Consider the following 22,283-nt stretch of genomic DNA (forward strand, 5'->3'; position numbering starts at 1 on the left):
AAAGGTGTGGTGCTTCTAGAGTAGTTGCTAGAAGGAGATGCATCACCCTTGCGTAGCCACTAAAGGATCTAAGAAAAGTAGTCCATCATCACTTTCCTCTGTTGCTCAAGGGTTTGAGCAAGATTTTGAAAGGATCTCTTGCCCCCTCATATTTCCTATCTCCCGCCATGAGAGGCCGTCAAGATTTGTGAGGTTTTTCTTGCAAAGGTTCAACTAGTTTGAGCCCTAACTCCTTATATCCTGACCTCGTTGGGGACATGCAAAGAAAAACAAAGAAAGCTTAGACTACTCTGATACCACTAATTCAAACTTAAATAGGAATGCAAAAAATATAACCATAGAAATAGCGCTTCATTTCATTAATATCAAATACTGAAATATTCCTACAGACAAAATGGAAATAAGACTAGCTCAGATGAGGGTAGCTCATCTCTGAGAAGTGATGTGGTGGTTATAAGCCTTCGAACTGTGTTAGAATGAGTTTCATAGGCCTATTTATTATTGAGACATAATGGAAAACCCTAAACATTTAAAAACCTAAACCTAGGAGATGAAGCGCCAAAACTATGGGCCCTGTTTGGGTAAATTGGTACATCAACTTCTAGAGGTCATAACTTTGGCATACGATCTCCATTTTACGTGCACAATACCTCGTTAAAAATATATATCGATGTAATACAACTTATGAGTGTCCAACATCATTTGATTACCCTAGTTGGCCCCAGTTTTCTAAAAAAATGTTGTTCAGGGCCTAAAAACGGCTCCGGAAGTTTAGGACCTGAAAAACTACAAAAAATAGTAAATTGTGCTACAATTAAGGAAATTAGTAAACTAAAGGAGATAGTGGTTGGGGTCTAAGTGGAATAGGTGGGTGGCCACCAACATCCACCTGGATCAGTCCTCCCCCCTTAGGAATCAATGGTCCCCATTGCATTAAGTGTCTTCATGAGATGGGGAAAATTTTGTTGAACTTGGTCCTTAGTGAGCCACTTGTCTTGGTGCAGGAGTTGGCCAGCTTTGATGATTTGATATAGTTGGATCTTCTATTGGAAGGTGTTCTTGACCTGTGTGTCCATAATTCGATCATTTGTGCCCTGTTCCATGTGATATGGGCTTAACTATGTTGGTGTGAGTTGTTCTGCAATGTCTAATGTGTCCATTAATGGTGGGAAGTAAGGTCGAAGGTAGTCCACATTGAATAGTGGGTGCAGGCCAAGGAATGGGGGAATTCTCAGCTCAAAATCATTGTCTCCCATAGCCTTGGTAATCATTTAAGGACCATATTGGAGTGGTATGAGCTTCTAATGGGCTCTTGTAAGGCGTTCTTTCTACAAATGCAACCAAACTCTGTCACCCATTGAAAAATTGTGTGGCACCTAATGTTGATCATGTCACTACTTGTACTTTCCATTTGACTTCTCCAAGATGTCATGAACCTGTTGGCGGATGTGTTGGATGCATTCAATAAATCTGGTCACTTTATTAGCCTCAGACAATAAATGTGTGGATTATGTCTATGTAGTCGCATGAGGCATGGCAACATCAATCAGATACAATGGTTGAAATCCTAGAGCGAGTTGAAAGCGACTGCGACCAGTCAAGCTATGGAGAGCTCTTTTATAACTATGATTCACATAGGGAAGAACTCATCCTAGGTTTGTGTATGCTTGGAGTTGTACATGTGAATTATGTGCACTATCATCCTATTGGCGACCTCCATCTGCCATTAGTATGGGAATGGAAGGTAGTTGACTTGGTGAGCTTGGTGTCCAATAGTGTCTAGAGGCTTGATCAGAATGTACTCAAGAACCTCCTATCCCAATCTGATATATTGGTTTGTGGGATCCCAAAATGTACCCATACTCGTTCAAATAAGACTTTAGTAGTTTCTGTTGTTGTGATACTCTTCTTGCAGACTGCCAATATATCCATCTTAGAAAATCTATCGACGACCACAAATACATAGTCATTACCATGCTTGGTAGAAGGGAGGCCAGACATATAGTCCGTGGAGATGGATTTCGCCAGCTGGTTGGGAGTAGGCAAAGGAGTGTATAGTCCTTGTTTCTTGATGGTTGGCTTGGCGATGGCACAGACAGTGTAAGATCTGATATGTTTCCCAACATCTAGTATTATTTTAGGTCAACAAAAGTACTTTATTTGTACAACCACAATTTTCTCCACACCAAAGTTCCTGCGACCCAACTGTGGTGCGCCTCCCAAATCATCTTGGCATGCTCGCTTGAAGGAACACAAAGGTAGCCTAGGTAGCATAATAATGGATCCACGAAGAGGAAATCAGGAAATTTCTTTCCATCTACTAGCATATGGTATGTGGATGTGAAATGTGGATCATTTTTGTAAAGTTGTGGCCATCCAGCTGTCTCATGGCTAGAAGAGTTGAGAATAGTAGCCAGTGTTGCAACTGGGGGTCTATTGAGGCAGTCTGCAACATTATTGGTGCTACCTTTTTTGTATTTAATGTTCAAGTGGAATTGTTGCAGATATGTAGACCACTTCTGATAGCGATCATTCTACAACTTCCCTTATGTCTGTATAAAATGAAGAGGTCAGTGATTGGTGTGGATGATCATCTCCTTCCCTATGATGTAATGCTTCCATTGTCAGAAAGCTTGCATGATGGAATACATCTCTTTATCATAGGTTGGGTAACTCCAAATTTTATACAAAAGTGTCTCACTATGATAGGCCACTGCATGACCATGCTAGGTGAGGACTGCACCAATAGGATATTATGAGGCGTCTGTTTCGATTTCAAATGGTTGTTACAGGTCTAGCAGTGTGAGTACTAGTGCAGAGGAGGGTTGGTGCTTCAACTCAACAAATGCCTTTTGATGGGACTCGGACCAAGAAAAAATTTCGTTTTCCCTACCCTTAGTAATTCGACTCAGAAGCCAAGTGATATGGGATAATCCCAATACGAAGCTCCAAAAAAAATTTGCAAGGCCCAAAAATCTATGAAGCTCCATTAGAGTGGTCAGGGCTAGCCAATCCCGAATGGTTTGGATCCAAGTCAGAATTATCTATGATGTAACCCAAATATTGGACCTGGCTCATGCCAAAGGTGCATTTCTCCAAGTTGGCACATAGTTTTTGCTGCCAAATGGTTCGAAGGACCTATGAGATGCGTTGCATGTGCTCTTCCCAACTCTTGTTGAATATGAGGATGTCATCTAGCAATGAGCTGGTGAAGGGCCGCAAGATGTCATCCATTAGCCTCATAAAAGTAGAAAGGGAATTTGTCAACCCGAAGGGCATAACCAACCATTCAAAAAGGCCTTCCTTGGATTTGAAGGCGGTCTTCCATACATCTGTGGGCTTTATTGGAACCTCGTGATAGCCAAACTTCAAATCGATCTTGGTGAAATACTTGGCCCCCTTAAGTTGGTTCATAAGGTCATCAATCCATGGGATTAGATACCTATTCCTGACAGTGGTTTTGTTCAATGCTCGATAATCAATGCAGAGCCTCCAAGTCCCATCCTTCTTCTGTACAAGTACAGTCTGGATCCCAAAAGGTGAGTAAGTTGTTAGAATGTGCCCTCTTTGCAGAAACTCTTGGATATGTCATCTGATCTCTTCATTTTCCAGAATGGAGCGATGATATATCAGCCTGTTAGGTAGATTTTCTCCAAGAGTCAGATTGATCAAATGCTTGACCTTACAGTGCAAGGTTACCCCTATGGGTGAGGAGAAGATGTCCTTGTATTCTTTTGTGAACATATCCACTTGCTTCTATTGCATGGAGGAACCCATCCCAGGGGCCATGGATGTGGCTACGATCTTCCCCCTATTTTGAGAACAAATAAGAAAGAAAAAAAATTTCCTAGTTTGGGAGATGATTTTACTGCATTTCTTAGTAGAGATCAAAGAGATGGTGGTAGGTGGGGCTACCTTCAGTATCCTGTATAACTTACTACCAAAAGAAATAATAACAGAGCGGAGTCTAGAATCATATAAAACATGTCACTTCCAGAGGTATGGCTTCCCTAATAATACATCATAAACTTCAAGAGGAGCAACATCACACATTACCCCATCCGTGAAGGGCTTTATGTTGTAGGGAAGGTGACACTGTTGGATAACGCGAAGCTCTTGTCCTTGGTGAATCCACTCGATGGTGTACAATTGTGGATGTGTTGTAGTTGGTAGGCCCAACCACTTCATGACCTCTGCTGAAATGAGGTTCTTTTGGATCCCGTTATCAACAATGAACTATAGCAGAGAACCCTTCACCCACATCTGCTAGTGGAATAGGCATTCTCCCCTCCTTTGGATATTCAGGCTCAATATTTTGGATCTTCAAGCTCAATATTTTGGATCTTAGTGGTGTCCACAGTTGCACTGGGCTCCGCGTCAATGATATGCTTCCCTTTTTCATTCGCCCTGTTAGGTTTTGACTCAGAGTCAGAACATGCATTTGACTCAGAAGCCTTTGGCTCAGCCACCAGTGACTATTTGGCTGGACACTCACTTGTGTTGTGAGTGGAGCTCTTATGGAAATCACACCACTTTCTTGTGTCCTTCTTTGTCTTCGTGTTGCTTTTATTTTATTGCAGGTTCAGTAGGTTATCCTAGGTTGGTGCACCTTGTCTTTTCCATTTTCTTTGCAGTTTGGGGATGCCTTGTCCTTGCTTTGGATTCACAAATCAAAATCCTCTCTTTTTCTTCTTAAACTTCTACTCAATCTTGACAATGTATCGGTACGTCATGCCAAGCGAGGAGATGTCCAGGAACACCATCGCATCCTAGTTGTTCCTGTGTAGGCAGCCCCGGTACATGAGTACCAAATGTTTCTGAAATCCTTGATACCCAACTTAGTGCGAAGGGTATGATAAACATTGGTAAACTTCAGCACGTCTTGGTCCCATCCCTTCCATAGCATTGTCTGCTTTATGTATTTATCGTTATAGCTCCCAACATGGTAGTACTACTCCTTGATGGTGTCCCGGAATGAATCCCAAGTGAATGCAACCGAAAATAGTGAGGGCGTACTTTCATCATTCTTCTAACAATAGGCTTCTCACCAATCCTTGACATGGGGGACGGCTTTGAGAAGTGCAAAAGTAATCTTTTCTTGGGCAGAAAAATCAGGAACATAAAAATATCCTTCTACCAGATTTAACCATATATCTATGACATCTGCATCTATATAACTGTCAAATATGGGGATGTCAAAATTAAATTGTACCTTAAAAGGTGTGGTGCTTCCAAATTAGTTTCTGAAAGGAGATACATTGCCCTTGGGTAGGCACTGAAGGATCTGGGCAAAGTTCTCCATCATTGTGTTCCTCTGTCGCTCGAGGGATTTTTCAACCAAGATTTTGAAAGGATATCCTACCCCCTCATCTTTCTTCTCTTCCACTATGAGACTCCAATGGGATTTGTGTGGCTGGTCTTTCAAAGGTTCGTCTAGTTCGAGCCCTAACTCCTTATATCCCAACCTCATTGGGGACATGCAAAGAAAAACTGAGAAAGAGAGGACCTCTCTGATACCCCTGATATGGACTTAAACAAGAATGCAACAAATTACAGATATAACCATTAACACAAAGATGCAGCAGAAATAACACTTCATTTCGTTAATCTCAAATACTGAAATATGCTTACAAACAAAATGGAAATAAGGCTAGCTCGAGCGATGGTAACTTATCTTTGAGAAGAGATGTGGAGGTTACATGCCTCTAAACTATGTTACAATGAGGCTAAAAGGCCTATTTATTATTAATACACAATGTAAAACCCTAAACATCCAAAAACCTAACCCTAGGAGATGAAGTGCCAAAACTATGGGCCCCGTTTGGGTAAATTGGTACATCAACTTTTGAGGGTTGTAACTTTGGCATACAATCTTCATTTGAAGCTCACAATACCTCATTAGAAAGATATATTTGAGTAACACAACATCCAAGTGGCCAAAATTGGATAATGCCCCATGCTGGCCCTAGTTTTCTCAAAACGGCTCTGGAAGTTCAGCACCCAAAAAATAACCAAAAATAGTAAATTCTGCTAGAATTAAGTAAACTAAAAAACTGAAATATACAATGGTGGGGTTCCAGGTGGAATAGGTGAGTGGCCACTAACATCCACCCAGATCAATCCTCTCCCCTTAGGAATTAATGGTCCCCATTGCGTTGCGTTCCTCCATGGGATGCAGAAACTTCTACTGAACTTGGTCTGTGGTGAGCCATTTGCCTTAGTGCAGGAGTTGGTCAGCTTTGATGACCTGATATAGTTGGATCTTCTACTGGCAAGTGTTCTTGACCTGTGTGTCCATAATTCAATTAGTTTTGGCCTATTCCATGTAGTTTGGGTTTAACTCTATTGGTGTGAGTTTTTCTGCAATGTCTGATGTGTCCGGTAATGGTGGGAAGTATGGTCGAAGGTGGTCTACATTGAACATTGTGTGCAGGCCAAGGAATGGGGGAATGTTAAGCTCAAAATCATTGTCTCCCATAGCCTTGGTAATGGTGTAATGACCAAATCGAAGTGTTATGAACTTCCTATCGGCTCTAGTAAGGTGTTATTTCTGCAAATGCAACCAATCTTTGTTGCCCCCTAAAACTTGTGTGTCACCCGATGTTGATCATGTCACTGCTTGTACTTGGAAGTTGAATTCTCCAAGATGTCGTGAACCTGTTGGAAGATGTGTTGGATAAGTTGAATCAATCTAGCTGCTTTATCATCCTTAGACAATACATGTGTGGATTAGGTCTATCTAGTCGCATGAGGCATGGCACCATCAATAAGACAAAATGGTTTAAATCCTAGACCCACTTGAAAGGGAATGTGACCAATCGAGCTATGGAGAGCTCTATTATAATTGTGTTGGACATAGGGAAGACTCTCATCCAAGTTTTGTGGGTGCTTGGAGTTGTACATGCGAAGTATGTTCACTATCATCCTATTGGCGACCTTCGTCTCGCCATCAGTTTGGGGATGAAAGACAGTCAACTTGGTGAGCTTGGTGTCCAATAGTGTCCAAAGGCTTGACCAGAATTTGCTCAGGAACCTACTATCCCGATCTAATATAATGGTCCGCGGGATCCAAAAATGTACCCATAATCATTCAAATAATATTTTGGTAGCTTCCTCTATCGTGATACTCTTCTTACAAGCCGCCAATATAGCCATCTTAGAAAATCTATCCATGACCACAAATACATAGTCATCACCATGCTTGGTATAGCAGAGGCCAGACATATAGTCCATGGAGATAGATTCCTGTGGTTGGTTGCGAGTAGGTATAGGAGCATACAAGCCTTGCTTCTTGATGGTTGGCTTGGTGATGGCATGGATAGTGAAGGATCTGATATGTTTCACAACATCCAATTAGAGCTTAGGCCAATAAAAGTAATTTTATAGTACAACCACAGTTTTCTCCACACCAAAGTGTCTTGCAACCTGACTGTAGTGTGCTTCCCAAATCATCTTAGCAGGCTTGCTTCAAGGAACACAAAGGTGGCCCACGTAGCATAATAATGCATCCTAGAGGTGGTAATTAGGAAATTTCTTTCCATATACTAGCATATGGTATGTGGAGTTGAACTTTGGGGTCAGTTGAGGCAGTTGCAACATTATTGGTGTTGCCCTTTTTATATTTAATTTTCTAGTGGAATTGTTGTAGATATGTATACCACTTTTGATGGAGATCATTTTGCAACGTCCCTTGTGTCTGTATAAATTGAAATGGTTGGTGATCGGTGTCGGTGACTTTATCCTTCTCTAGGATGTAATTCTTTCATTGACGACAAGCCTGCATGATCGAATACATCTCTTTATCATATGTGGGGTGCTTCTGAATTGTATCGGAAAGTGTCTCACTATGATAGGCCACTAGATCCATATGTTGGGTGACTGCAACAATAGTATAGTCTGAGGTGTCTGCCTCGATTTCAAATGGTTGTTGTAGGTCTGGCAGTGTGAGTACTAATGTAGAGCAGAGTCAGTGCTTCAACTTAATCAATGCCTTCTTTTGGGACTCAGACTAGGAAAAATTTACTTTCACCCCGCCCTTAGTAATTTGACTCAAGGGACAAGTGATATGGGAGAATCCCAACAAGAAGCTCCGATAAAAATTTGCAAGGCCAAAGAAACTACGAATCTCTCTTAGAGTGGTCGGGGCTAGACAATCCTAAATGACTTGGATCTTAGTTGAATCCACATGCATGCCACGCTCATCTATGATGTAACCCAAATATTGGACTTGGCTCATGCTAAAGGTTCATTTCTCCATGTTAGCACATAGTTTGTGTTGTCAAAGTGTCTAAAGGACCTACCAGATGTGTTGCAAGTGTTCTTCCCAACTATTGTTGAAGATGAGGATGTCGTCCACATAAACAACCATTAATGACTTGGTGAAGGGCCATAAGATGTCATCCATTAGCCTCATAAAATTACCAGGGGAATTTTTCAACCCGAAGGGCATAACCAACCATTCAAAAATGCCTTCCTTGGATTTGAAGTCGATCTTCCATACATCTGTAGGCTCTATTGGGACCTAGTGATAGCTAGACTTCAGATTGATCTTGCTAAAATACTTTTCCCCCTTGAGTTGGTCTAGAACATCATCAATATGTGGGATTGGATACCTGTTCTTGACATTGATTTTGTTCACAGCCTGATAATCAATGCAGAGCTTGCAAGTCCCATCCTTCTTCTGTGCAAGTACAATAGAGCTCCCACAAGGTGAGGAACTTGGTTGGATGTGCATTTTTTGTAGAAACTCTTGGATTTGCTATCTAATATCTTCATTTTCCATAATATAGTGACGCTATATCGACCCATTAGGTAGAGGTGCTCTGGGAGTCATATCGATTGAATGCTTGACCTTATAGTGCAAGGGTACCCATGTGGATGATGAGAATATGTCCTTGTATTCTTCCAGTGACTGCTTGGACCGACGCTCACTTGTGTTGTGAGTGGAGCTCTTAAGGAAATCACACCACTTCCCTGTGTTCTTCTTTGTCTTTGTGGTGTTGTTCTTTTCTTTTGGCTTCAGTGGGTTATCCTTGGTCACGTTGCCTTGGCTTTGCCCCTTTCTCTGCAGTTTGGGTCGCCTTTCCCTTGCTTTGGATTCACAGATCCAAAGTATCACTTTTTATGTTCAAAATTATACTTAATCTTGATAGTGTAGCGATACATCGTGTTGTGAGAGTTGATGTCCAGGAACTCCATATCATCCTGGATGTGCCTGTGTAGGAATAAATGGTACTTGATTGCTAAATGTTTCTCAGAATCCTTGATACCCAACATAGTTTGAAGGGAATGAAAAAGATTGGTAAACTATGAAACATCTTGGTCCCTTCCCTTCCGTTGTGTGGTCCACCTTATGTATTTATCCTCATAACTCCAAACTTAGTAGTATTTCTTCTTGATGGCGCCCCAGAACGAATCCCAAGTGGGTGCGGTAAAAAATAGTCAGGATTTACTTTTTTCCTTCTTCCCACAGTAGGTTTCCCACCATTCCTTGACATTTGCAGAGGCTTTGAGAAGAGAAAAAGTAATATTTTCCCAGCTGGAAAAATCATGAACAAAAAAATATCCTTCTAACATATATAACCATTTATCTATGTCGTCTACATCTATATGACCCTCAAATATGGGAATGTCAAAGTTAACTTGTACCTTAAAAGGTGTGGCACTTCCAGAGTAGTTGCTCGAAGGATGTAAGGTTCCTCCTTACCAACCATCAATAGTATAGAGAAGTAAAGGTCACATTGAATACTATTACTCAATTTTTATCTATTATTTTTATTTTTGTTTTACTCATAATATGACTAACATAGCAATCATGTAATCACGTTCCTTCAGCTATTTCAATGTAAGGATATAACATAAGAAGTCGGGGATAACTTTCTCTTAATATCACAAAATATAATGACCCAACAAAATTTCCATATTCATCAATTAAAATTCCAAATCCCAATTATTAAGCTAATGCTTCAATCGTGAGAATTGTATAATGAATGTTGTAGCAAAAGAAAGTAATGTTACCAATTCAGAAGCATATTATTCTTCAAAATGTGTCAAGTAAAATAGCAGACCTACATAAATTGGGCACAAGTAGTTGTTTCTATAGTAATTGAAGCACAAGAATGCACCCATGAATACATCTAGCTCATACGAAATTTATTATGCTCATTTGCACAAATTCCTATAGAATTAGTCATTGTAAAATTGTTTCCAACAACAACCATTTTTTTAAATGAAAGCTTTAGATAATAAAAGTAACAATTGTCTTATTCTCTATTCACACTTCAACAACTTATTAAATTCATTTTCACATTCATACAAAAACTTGTAGACATAGGAAGCTACATCCATTAAATAATCTATTCATAAATTTTCTAGTGCATAAAAGCTACAGTAAGTAGGAAATTTTCTCTAACAATTTGTATGCACAAAAACTACATCCATTGAAGTTTTGACAAACACTTTGCAAGCATGCAATCTAAAAACTACAACCATTGAGGACTTTTGACAAACACTTTGCAAACATGCAATCTATAGCCATTAAGGCCTTTTAACAAACACTTTGCAAACATGCAATCTATAGACATTGAGGCCTTTTAACAAACACTTTTCAAACAAGCAATCTACAACCATTAATTCATTTTTTCAAACACTTGGAAACCACAATCTCTTAAGGAAATTCGACATGAATATAAGATTCTCCCTCAAACTATTTAGATCATAAAATTTATATATTAATTCTTCAAATTACAAAATATTAAAATAGTGACTAAATCATCTTATTCTTTCACCCAAAACTTGACAACAGATGCACACAGTTGGCAGCAACAATCTGCAAAATCACCCAGATTTACGATCTGGGTTTTGAAAACTGTTTTTTTGGAATCAAATTGGGGGTTACTGTCCATATGGCACGGATACCCCCTGATGTTGTTATGAATCAGTACGAAACCATGCATAGATTCATTTTTTAAAACTAGCAAATATGTTGACTCTGGGAATTTCATTTACAATTTTTGTCAAACAGATGGCATGCAAGATTGAATCTACAGCTATGCAAAGAAAATAACAACCTATAATTAAATTATAATTACTTATGTATTGTGTAAATTCCTTCCAAAATCATTTCATCCACTGTAAGTGAATTGCAAGGCTTAGAGATTCATCAAACATTATTTTCATTCAATCATTCCTACAAATCCATGGCAAGCATCTTGAACTATTGCAATACATAATGATTGAAACTTACCTCAATGATTCTCTTTAAAACTCTTGTATTCCATCTTGTTTTTTTTAACATTTTTATTTCAATGACTCATCTAGTGAATCCTCCTGGTATATTTTAGATATGCATCCATTTCCTGCTCTGGTAGGATGCAAGTTAACACTTTTTCAAGCATAATGATAAAAAAAACAATAGCATTTCTCATTCACAGATTTTGACAAACACTTTGCAAAATATCTTGAAACCCTTTCTAGAACCCATCTCTAATTACATGAAATAGATCCATAACTCATGAACTCTTACCCAAGTCGTTTGGAATTTCTTTATTGCCATTACCTTCAGTGATATTTGTCTTTCCTTTGTCAAATGATGAAGAGCTATTCAACTCTAATCACTAAGAATATGATCCATCTTTGATCTCTTAACCAACTCATTTGAAGCGTCCAGTTTTCCACCCAACCATATCCAAGGAGAACTTCTCCCCTTGGAACCCCCGAGTTGTAAGAGCCCACAAATAGTACGAAAATATAGCAGTAGAGAGATATCCAAGGCAAGTTGAGGAAGATAAGTTTCACTTCCTCCCAACACCACTCATGGTTAGCTCTACCAAGTAGAGCTATTTAGTAATTTAGCTTAGGATTTTCAAAATCATTTCAAAAGAAATTGGTTACTCCCCAAGTCTCTGACTCTCATAATATTTTTCAAATTTTTGCTACTCTTGGTATCATAATGCACATCCCTCTCCCCAGAAAGTGAGAATACCTGAGACACATATATAGGAGGAGAAAAAAATTATTGTCATAAATGAGAAGTAATATGCATGCCTTGTATTCCATTTAGAGGAGTGTAACTAATGCCATTAAGGAGTGGTGTGCATGCCTTATTTAAGGAGAGTGTAACTTATGCATTAAAGAGAGCGTAAGAGGAATATTTTATGAAATTTCCTTAATGAGTGTAAGAGGTATATGCCATTCTTTGATGAGTGCATAAAATAGAGTGTAATGTATTATTAAAAGAGAGAGATTTACATAGAGCCATGAGAGTCATCAAGGAGAGAGGCGTGAAGTGATTGAGGAGATGAAGGTGACTTGTAAATCCCTTTTAATAATAATATCATAGTCCTATAAAAGATAATAATAATATTAATAATGTTGATGATTAAGTCGATATTGAACTATTAGGATTTATTAATGATAAATTAAGTGATTTTCCTTCAACTATACTTGATTTCCAATTTATGCAAGGTGATTTACTATTTTTGGAAATTCATGCTTGAGATGCTAGACATTACATTCTATTTTTAGAAATTCACTCTAGGATTGTTAGAAAAGAGGTTTTATTAAGGAAATTCATCCCTAATCTACACATGAGCTATATTTTTCTTTAGAAGAATAGGGATTTCGCACCCCTATCGCATGCATCCCCATGCCTTATTAGAGTGAGGACTCCACATCCTGATCTACTCTAAAGATCCAATATTCCACACCTTGATCTTTTTAAATATTCAGGACTTCATGCCTTAAAAAGTTTATTATAGATACAAGACTCAATGTCTTTATCTTTCATGGATTTAGGACTTCACGTCCTAATTTCCATGGCTTCTCATCTACTATGCTTTGAAACTCCACCCTACACCTTAAGGTTTTGATTGTGAGCTCATACCCATCTAATGGTTCATTGGTAACACCTTGTTCCAAGACCTGCACACATAAAAATCTCATAGATCAAAGGAATCAAAGAATTTCATAATTAACTTATTCACATTTTACCAAAGATTGTGCATGACTTCCACAACCATTTTGGTTCTAGAGAAATGACTTCCACAACCATTTAAAATTTGAACATCCTTGTTTGAAAATAACCACGTTCCATATCACATCTTTCTCAATACAAGATTAAGCATATAAAATCATAAAAATCATGTATCATGACTTCCACAATCATTTATAATTTGAGCATCCTTGTTTGCAAATAACCAGGTCCCCTGTCACATCCTCCTCAATACAAGATTAAGCATATATAATCATTAAAATCATGTATCATGACTTCCAAATTCATTATAATTTGAGCATCCTTGTTTGTAAATAACTAGGTCCCTTGTCACATCCTGCTCAATACAAGATTAAGCATATATGATCATAAAAATCATGTATCTTCCGTAAATCATAATTAACCATATGTTCCACATAACCGTGATCATCCATGGATCTATGTGTCTCAATCTTGAATCACCATCCATGTCATACATCCATGCCCAAGCTATGATACGAAAAGAGAAAACATCCATAATATGCTCTTAACCAAAATCAATTCTTATACTCGCAACCATAGATATTATCCTAAGCACACAACAACTAAGTGACCCAAACCAGGTCTATAGCTTATAAGTGTGTACATAAGACTGTCATGCATAATATTATATTATTATATCAAAATCACCCTCTCTAAGTGTCACAAAAGCTATCTCACCAAGAAGGGACACTACAAAGGAGATGTGTCGCCCTTGGGTAGTCACTAAAGGATCTAAGCAAAGTTTTCCATCATCACGTTCCTTTGTCACTCAAGGGATTCTTCGAGCAAGATTTGAAAGGATCCCTTGCCCCCTTTTCTTTCTTCTGTTTTTCCATGAGAGTCCGTTGGGATTTGTGAGGTTCGTATTACAAAGGTTCGACTAGTTCAAGCCCTAACTCCTTATATCCCAACCTCGTTGGGGACATGCAAAGAAAAACAAAGAAAGAGTAGATCGCTCTGATACCATTGATCCAAACTTAAACATTAACGTAATAAATTATAGATATAACCATAAATATAGAGATGCACTAGAAATAACACTTCATTTCATTAATAGCAAATACTGAAATATGCTTACAAACATAATGGAAATAATATTAGGTCAGGCGATGGTAGCTTATCTCTCACAAGAGATGTGGTGGATACATGCCTTTGAACTATGTTACAATGAGGCTCAGAGGCCTACTATTATTTAGACACAAGGGAAAACCCTAAACATCCAAAAATCTAATAAGCATCAAAACTATGGGCCCCATTTGGGTAAACTGGTAGATCAACTTCTCGAGCTGTAAATTTGGCGTATGATCTTTGTTTGACGCATACAATACCTCATTAAAAAGATGTTTCTGAGGAATACAACTTTTGAGTTGCCAACATCAATTAATTATATTGATCGTCCCAATTTTCCAAAAAATGACGTTTAGGGCATCAAAACGGATCCGGAAGTTTAGGAGCTGAAAATATCAAAAATAGTAAATTGTTCTACAATTAAGGAAACTAAAAAACTGAAAGACACAATGGTAGGGATCCAAGTGGAATAGGTGGGTGGCCACCAACATCCACTTGCATCAACCTAGGTTTAAAAGGACAACCATAGTCAACCATGGTCAACTAGGTTGACCTAGGTTTACAATGTCTACTATACATTAATAACACATTAAATATAAATTAATATATACATTAACTAATATCAACTATGGTTGACTATGGTTAACATGATAAAAAATGGTCAACTTGGGTGCCATCGTGAACCTAGTCACCGTGGGCATTAACATTGATATTGCTCCCAAAATAAAAATCAACAAACAAAGTTAGAATTGGACAAAACGATGGTGTTACAATATGATGAACAAGAAACAATGCCATAATTTGATAGACAATAAATCATATCCCAACATGATGAACAATAAACAATGTCATAATGTGAAAACCACATTAATAAGCCATAGTCAATTAAGTAGACCTAGGTTTAATATGTTAACCAAGGTTTACTATGTTTACTAGGTTGAGTAAGGTTTACTAGTTTGTACGAGTTTATAGCTTAACCATGGCTCACTAGGTTTACTTACGTTGACCTATGTCAACATAGTTTTTCTATATTTATTAGGTTTACCTATGTTTACTAATTTTACTAAGTTGACCTTTGTTTATTATTTTGAACTACATTTACTAAGTTTTCTAGGTTCACTAGGTCGACCTATGTTTATTCGATTGACCATAGTTTACTAGGTCTAATATGTTGGCCTAGATTTACTAGATTGACTTAGGTTAACCTAGGTTGACATATGTTTAATTGTTTTACTAGGTTTACTAGGTTTAATATGTTTACTAGGTTGACCTAGGTTTAATTTGTTTATAGGTTCACAAGGTTTATTAGGTCGACCTATGTATGTTATGTTGACATAGTTTTAATTGGTTAAACTAAGTTTACTAGGTTGACTTAGCTTCACTTGGTTGAACAAACTTTACTATCTTGAGCTATGTTTACTTGGTTGATCAATGTTTACTAGGTCAACCATATTTATTTATGCCATTGAATATGGTCGAAATGTTCATCCCCCATTATTCATAAACAACTAGAGACAACATGGTCAACCATGATGAACTTGGTTAAATGATTCTTAGCCATGGTCAACATAGCTAGCATAATTTATCATGGTTAAATATGGCTAGGTGGTCTTGAAGGTCAACCATGGTTAACCCTAGCCTATAGAAATAACTTGAAATTTGCAGCTACTAATTTAGACTGAAAATAATAGAAACAATTTTATTCTACTCCATCTATAAAAGGGAAAACATACAATAGAAACACATGCAATCATTTAATCACAATGAACCCAATTTTTACTGGGGAACCCAACTGGAAAAAACCCCTCCTCTATTTGTATTATATCTTATGAGAATTATTATCTATTAGTATGAAAACTTCAAATCTTTAAGGTCAACCTGCACTGTAATACTGATCTCCTCCTATTGAGTCTTCTCTGGGAAATACTTAGCCAAAATAGGCCTCTTGCTTCATGTTATTACCTTACACAATTCCTACTCCTAAAGAATAGGGAAGGCTCCTATTTCCTTGCACAATTCCTAAGGAAAATAATTCACTTGCTACATGAAAAATTTGTATACTTACTAGTATACAATAATGATTACAACTATGCCTTTTCTACCACTACATTAGGAAATTTGAATTGCATGCATGCCTAGGGCCATTTTTAGTAAATTGACTAATTAAATGAGAGATCAATGAGTTAACAATAGTTTCAACTACTCAAATAAACTTGTACTAACTCTATTTTAAACTAAATATCATATAATTGAGCTTCATTAAATATAACTCCACTAGATTGCTAAGATCTAGGAATCAACTCATGCACAACTCTACTTCTTTCCCACAAACTTGAATTGACTAAATGAACTGAGTGACTTGGCCATGTTACTCCTATTAACTATATGTCAACTCATTATACTAAAGTTTAAATTCAAATTTCTCCATTTGATTATGACACAAGTAAAATGAATCATTTTCTTGCTACAATTTAGCACTCCCTCATAGAAAGAAAAGGAATATGAATAACCCCAATCCTACTCCCATGGAACTCGAACTTGCCTCTTGAAAATGCCTTTGTCAAAATGTCCACATTTTTCTCCTCTGTAGGAACCTACTGTAGCATAAAATTCTCCTCTGCAAAGAATCTCTCAGGTTATGGTACCTTTTGTCTATATGCTTTGACCTATCATTAAACACAGATTTTCATAGAAGTTTATACAACTCTAATTGTCATAGTGGATTAACGTAGGCTCCATCCCCTAACTAAAGAGACCAAAAATGATCTTCCTCATCAAAATAGCCTCACATGTTGCTCGAATGGAAACCATATACTCAGCCTCTACTAAGCTTAGTGCTAGAAATCTCTATTTCCTATTGTACCAAGAAATTGTTGTTGGCCCAACAATGAAGATTGCTCCTGATGCGCTCTTTCTATCTAAGGAACTCCCTACCCAATTTTCATATGTTAATCCTTGGATCTTCACTCCATCAGTATTCCTATACCATAAACTAAAGTCATTTGTGCCTCTGAGGTATCTAAGTACATGTTTTGTTTCCTTCCAGTGAAGCTTGGTAGGCTCAATGATGAACTGAGTAAGTTGATTAAATGAAAAAATAATATTGGGCCTTGTGTTCACCAAGTACATAAAGCATCTATTTTCCTCTAGTTAGTACCTAGATGAGTATCCATGGATTTGCAATATTGCATATGGAATATCTAAAGGATTTTAGATGTCTACTTCCCCTGTCCAAAAAATATCTCTCCATCTCCCGGCCACAACTCGAAGCCAAGGAAGTAGTGCATCAAACCCATATACTTCATCTCGAAATCTCTTGCAATGTCCTCCTTGCAAGAATAGATCAAATTTTCATCTCCTTTCAATATCAAATCATCCACATAAAGGACTAAGATGAGTATACAAACATCTACCATAATGTAGTAGAGATTGGCATCTGCTTCACTCTTAGTGAAGCCTAATCCGCTGAGATATGTAGTAGAGATTGGCATCTGCTTCACTCTTAGTGAAGCCCAATCCACTGAGATAAGAATCTATGTGAGCGTACTAAGCATGAGGTGCCTTCTTGAGACCATATAGGGCTCTATTGAGCCTACAGACATGTGTCTCCATAAAAAATGTATCTAAATTTTGAGCCTGCTCAATGTAGATCTTTTCCTCAAGCAATCCATTAAGGAAGGAAGGCTTAACATCCATTTGATGGATCCTCCACCCAAACTATATTGCCAATGCAAGTATGGTCCTGATAGATGAGTATCTTTCCATAAGGGAAAATGTATCCTCGTAATCAATTCCCTCCACCTGTGAGAATCCTTTGGCCACAAATATGGGCTTGTACTTCTCAAAACTGCTATCAGCTACATGTTTCACCTTATACACCCACCTGGAGCCAATAATAAATTTTCCCTCAGGTCTAGGAAAAACCTCACAAGAATCATTCTTCATGATGGAATCATACTCCTCCACCATGGAATCTACCCACACCTCCTGGGAAATAATATCCTCAGAAGAAAATGGATTATAAAAAATCAACTCTGACATGAGTGTCATATTTCGAGTATATTTGTCTTGTGATCTCATTTGTCTACGCAAGGAGCTAGGAGTTCCAACCTACTCCTAAGCTTCCTACACCAACATGTCTACCATCCTGGTCCTCCTCTTCCCTTCTCTTGAAGGCTCTGTGTGAGTGGGTGCCTCCACTCAACCTCCTCTCTTCTCCTCCAAATGTGGTTGACCCACATCATCCTCCTAGAATGTCCTCTTGCCTTTGAGAAAGATCTGACTCTGTGAATATGATCAAGGCTCCTCCTTTGTAGCTATAATATCCTCCTCTGTTGGTATTCCTAGATATCACTCTAGAGAACTCCTCATGGATTTGTCTTCATAAAATATCATATCCCTCCTCATCGCATTCATCGTGAGTGATGAAATGTAGACCTGGTAAACATGAGGTGTGTCTGTGAGGCCTACAAATATCCCCATCTCTGTAGTGGGCTCCAATTTTTTCCTATTATCTTTCAAGACATGACAATAGACTATGGATCTAAAAATGCAAAAGTGGCATACATTCGGCCTCCTCCTAGTGGAAGCCTCTTTAGGTGTAATCATTCCAAGAATTTTATGAGGGTTTATGTTCATGCAACATTACTCTAGCACCTCTTACAATACTTCTATCTTTCCTCTCAACAACCTCAGTTTGTTGTGGGTTGTGGGGCGAAATCAACTCCCTTATAATACCCTCATTGGCACATACTTCTTTGAAGAAATTAGACACATACTATCCTCCATTATCACTTCTTATGGATTTAATTTTCTTTCCATACTCATTTTCAACTAAGGTTTAAATTCAACAAACTATAAATAAACCTAATATTTCTTCTTCATGAAATAGATCCAACGTTTGCGGGAAAAATCATCAATGAATATCACATAATACCTGTGCTTTGTATTTTAGACTGTGTAAAATGGTCCACACACATCTAAGTGAACTCACTCCAATATGGTTCCAACTCTACTATCTTGGCCCTGGAAGGAGGATTTAACATATTTTCCAAGAGTGCATCCCTTGCAAACATCATGTTAATCAAGAGTGCATTTTCAAAGTCCAATAGTGATTTTCTGCATTATTTCCAAAACTACATGGTGTAGATGTCACATGCGCCTATGATGGAGTTCTCCAACATCTCGCCCCTAAACATGTTCTTCCTTTTTACTCAATGTGGCACATGCATCCACCTGTGGCTTGTAGATATTTTTAACCCGAACACCAATTTTTTTTACTTATCCAGTGGCAACATTCTTCGAATATGCCTTCCCTCTACTCAACACCACATCATAACCTTTGGCTTCAAGTACAACTACAAAAATTATATTTTTATTTAGAGAGGGACATACATTACATTCTTTAGGTGAATATGGGAGCCTAGCTCCCCCTTAAAGGTGATACTGTCAATCAATTTGTACTATGCCTTCCAGTGTATCCAAGCTCTATGGGTAATTGTAGGTCCTTCTCCTCTAAGCTGTTGAAGAAATCCTTATTTCCTATCATATGAAATGAAGCACGAGTGTCTAAGTACCATACACTACCTCATAAAATACTTTCCATGCAAACAATGAGGGTGAAATCCAACTCAAATTGTGATGTGGGAGCATCTCCTCCTACTCCTGTTGCAAGATTCTTAGTGGATTTCTTGTATCGACACTTGGTTACATAGTATCCATACTCATGGCAGTGAACACATTTAATTTTACTATGGTATTTCTTCTTTCCATGGTTCTGGCTAGATTCTGCCTTGCCTTGGGCCTTCTTTCTTTTCATTTCTTTCCTTTTCCAGCTATGGAAAAGATTTTTTCCTTGTAAGCTATGGATGTGATTTTTTCTCTACTGTTTCTTCTAATCTCCTCCTGCACCAAGTCAAATGAAAGTCCCTCCCAATCTAGGAGCTTATCTCTCCCATTAACTGAATCCTAATAGTTGTGCTAGGACTTTGGAATACCATGCAGTGCTAAGCTCACAATTTTATATGATGGGACATTTTCTCCAACTCCTCTAAGTTCATCTCTCACCAAAGTGAATCTAGATAAGTATTGGACAATTGTTTCATTTTTACTCATACGAATGTTCCTGAGCTTATCTTTCAATACCAATTTTGTGGCATTACTACTCCTTTGGAACAAATCTATGGGGATTTTCCAGATTGCATACGAAGTATCCTTTCCATCCAAATTTGAAACCATGTGGTCTCTAACTCCCTCCAAGATAATTCTCTTGGATTTTGCAGTATCTTTCTTCCACTGAGCCAGTTGTTGTGCATCTGATGTTGCTCGTTTTGGAATATATGTTTTTGTGTATTTTAATACTCCATTATCATCCAAAATAGTTTCCATTATGACTTTCCAAGCATAGAAATTTGAAGTTGCCTCTAATTCATACTCAAGTCTCAATCCATTGAAATACATTGTTCTCACACTGAAGAAATTCCTGCACTCAAACTCCTGCACCACAAACTCTATTATATGAAATTTCTCTGAGAGATGATCAGGAACCTAGTTTCTATATAGTTTTTAATGGATTTGGCACCATGTCGAAATAACTCAAAATTTGTAGTTGCTAATGAATTCATATGAAAATAATAGACACAAATTTCTTATACTCAATCTATGGAAGGGAAAATATACAATAGAAACACATGCAATCATTCAATCACAATGAAAACAATTTTTACTGGGGAAACCAACTGGGAGAAACCCCTCCTCTATTTGTATTATATCATATGAGAACAATTATCTATCATAATGACAACTTCAATGCTTGAATCTCAACCTGCATGGCGATACCGATCTCCTCCTCTTGAGTCTGCTCTGGTCAATACTTATTCAAAATAGGCCTCCTACTTCCTCCTATAACTGAGTTTCACTTAAAATAACTACACTCGATTGTTATATCTTATCAATCAACTCATGCACAACTCTACTTCTTGCCCACAAAATTGAATTTATTGACTTAACTCAGTGACTTTTCCATGTCACTTTTGCTAACTGCATCTCAAATCATCCTGTTGAGATGGAAATTTGAATTTATCCATTTGACTAAGGCATAAGTCAAATGAAATTTTTCTTGCTACAATTTAACAAGCCCACATCATCGATCATGGTCATCTGTAATTAAATGTTGACATCCACGATCAACATTGTTCCCCCATGGTCATTCATAGTTAACCATAGTCAACCTTTGTTAAAAAATCATAGCCATAGTTAACCATGGTCAAACAAGTTGAACCATGATCTGCCCAAATATGTATCTGAACCATGAACCTCCTCCTTCTAGATACAGATATGTATCTGCCCACATCACTCATTAATCATGTATGGTCTAATATAACACATAGCTACAAGATCTACAAGGTAGATACATATTGGTAATATCATGATACAATTTGTCTCATAATGGACCATGTATGTGCAAATGAATCATAAAACATATTAAACTCTTTCCATATTTGTTAAATAATTTTTTCCTTCTTTTTCCACCATTGAAGCTCAATTATTTATTAATGTTCTTTTGTTGGTATCCACTGCATCCATATCGAAAGAATCTTCTAATGAAAATTACTTTCTGCTATAGAACCAAAATGGATCAAAGTTGCAATGACCAAAAACAAAAAAGGCAAGTATTTACAAATAATGTTACTACCTCTCTTTGGTTCCTACTTTTCATTTATTAATTGGTTTCCATGTATCCATTGTTTTTAATTGCATTTTCATGCCCATTATAATTAACAACGCAAAAAATACATTGTATCCTTGAGCAACAAAGCAGTACAACATTAGAACAAGAAAATCATCTACAAAAAGAAACAACAAGGCAAGTAAATCTATGCTTATCACTTATTTGCATCTATCACATCTGCAATATACGCATCAACATTGTCTCCTTCTAATTGGCTCTAATTTTCTCTCTCTATGCACAACCCAAATGTATTTTCAACCATTCCAATATCAATTGAAGGATTGTGCATCCACAAAAGTCAAAAATTGTTCCATGGCAATGCCATGGTTGTCTATGACACATTTTTGGACAAAGCAACAAAAATGCATCAAATATTGTGCGTCAATTTGATTGGTCAACAAGGTTTTATGAAAATCACAAAGGTTGTTCCAAGCGGCCTCATCGAAAAACACAATCAAAATATTTTGCGAGGAA

The sequence above is a fragment of the Pinus tabuliformis genome, chromosome J (assembly GCF_031772625.1).
Source record: "Pinus tabuliformis cultivar Carrire ecotype Pingquan chromosome J, CPIR1, whole genome shotgun sequence".
Taxonomy (NCBI): domain Eukaryota; kingdom Viridiplantae; phylum Streptophyta; class Pinopsida; order Pinales; family Pinaceae; genus Pinus; species Pinus tabuliformis.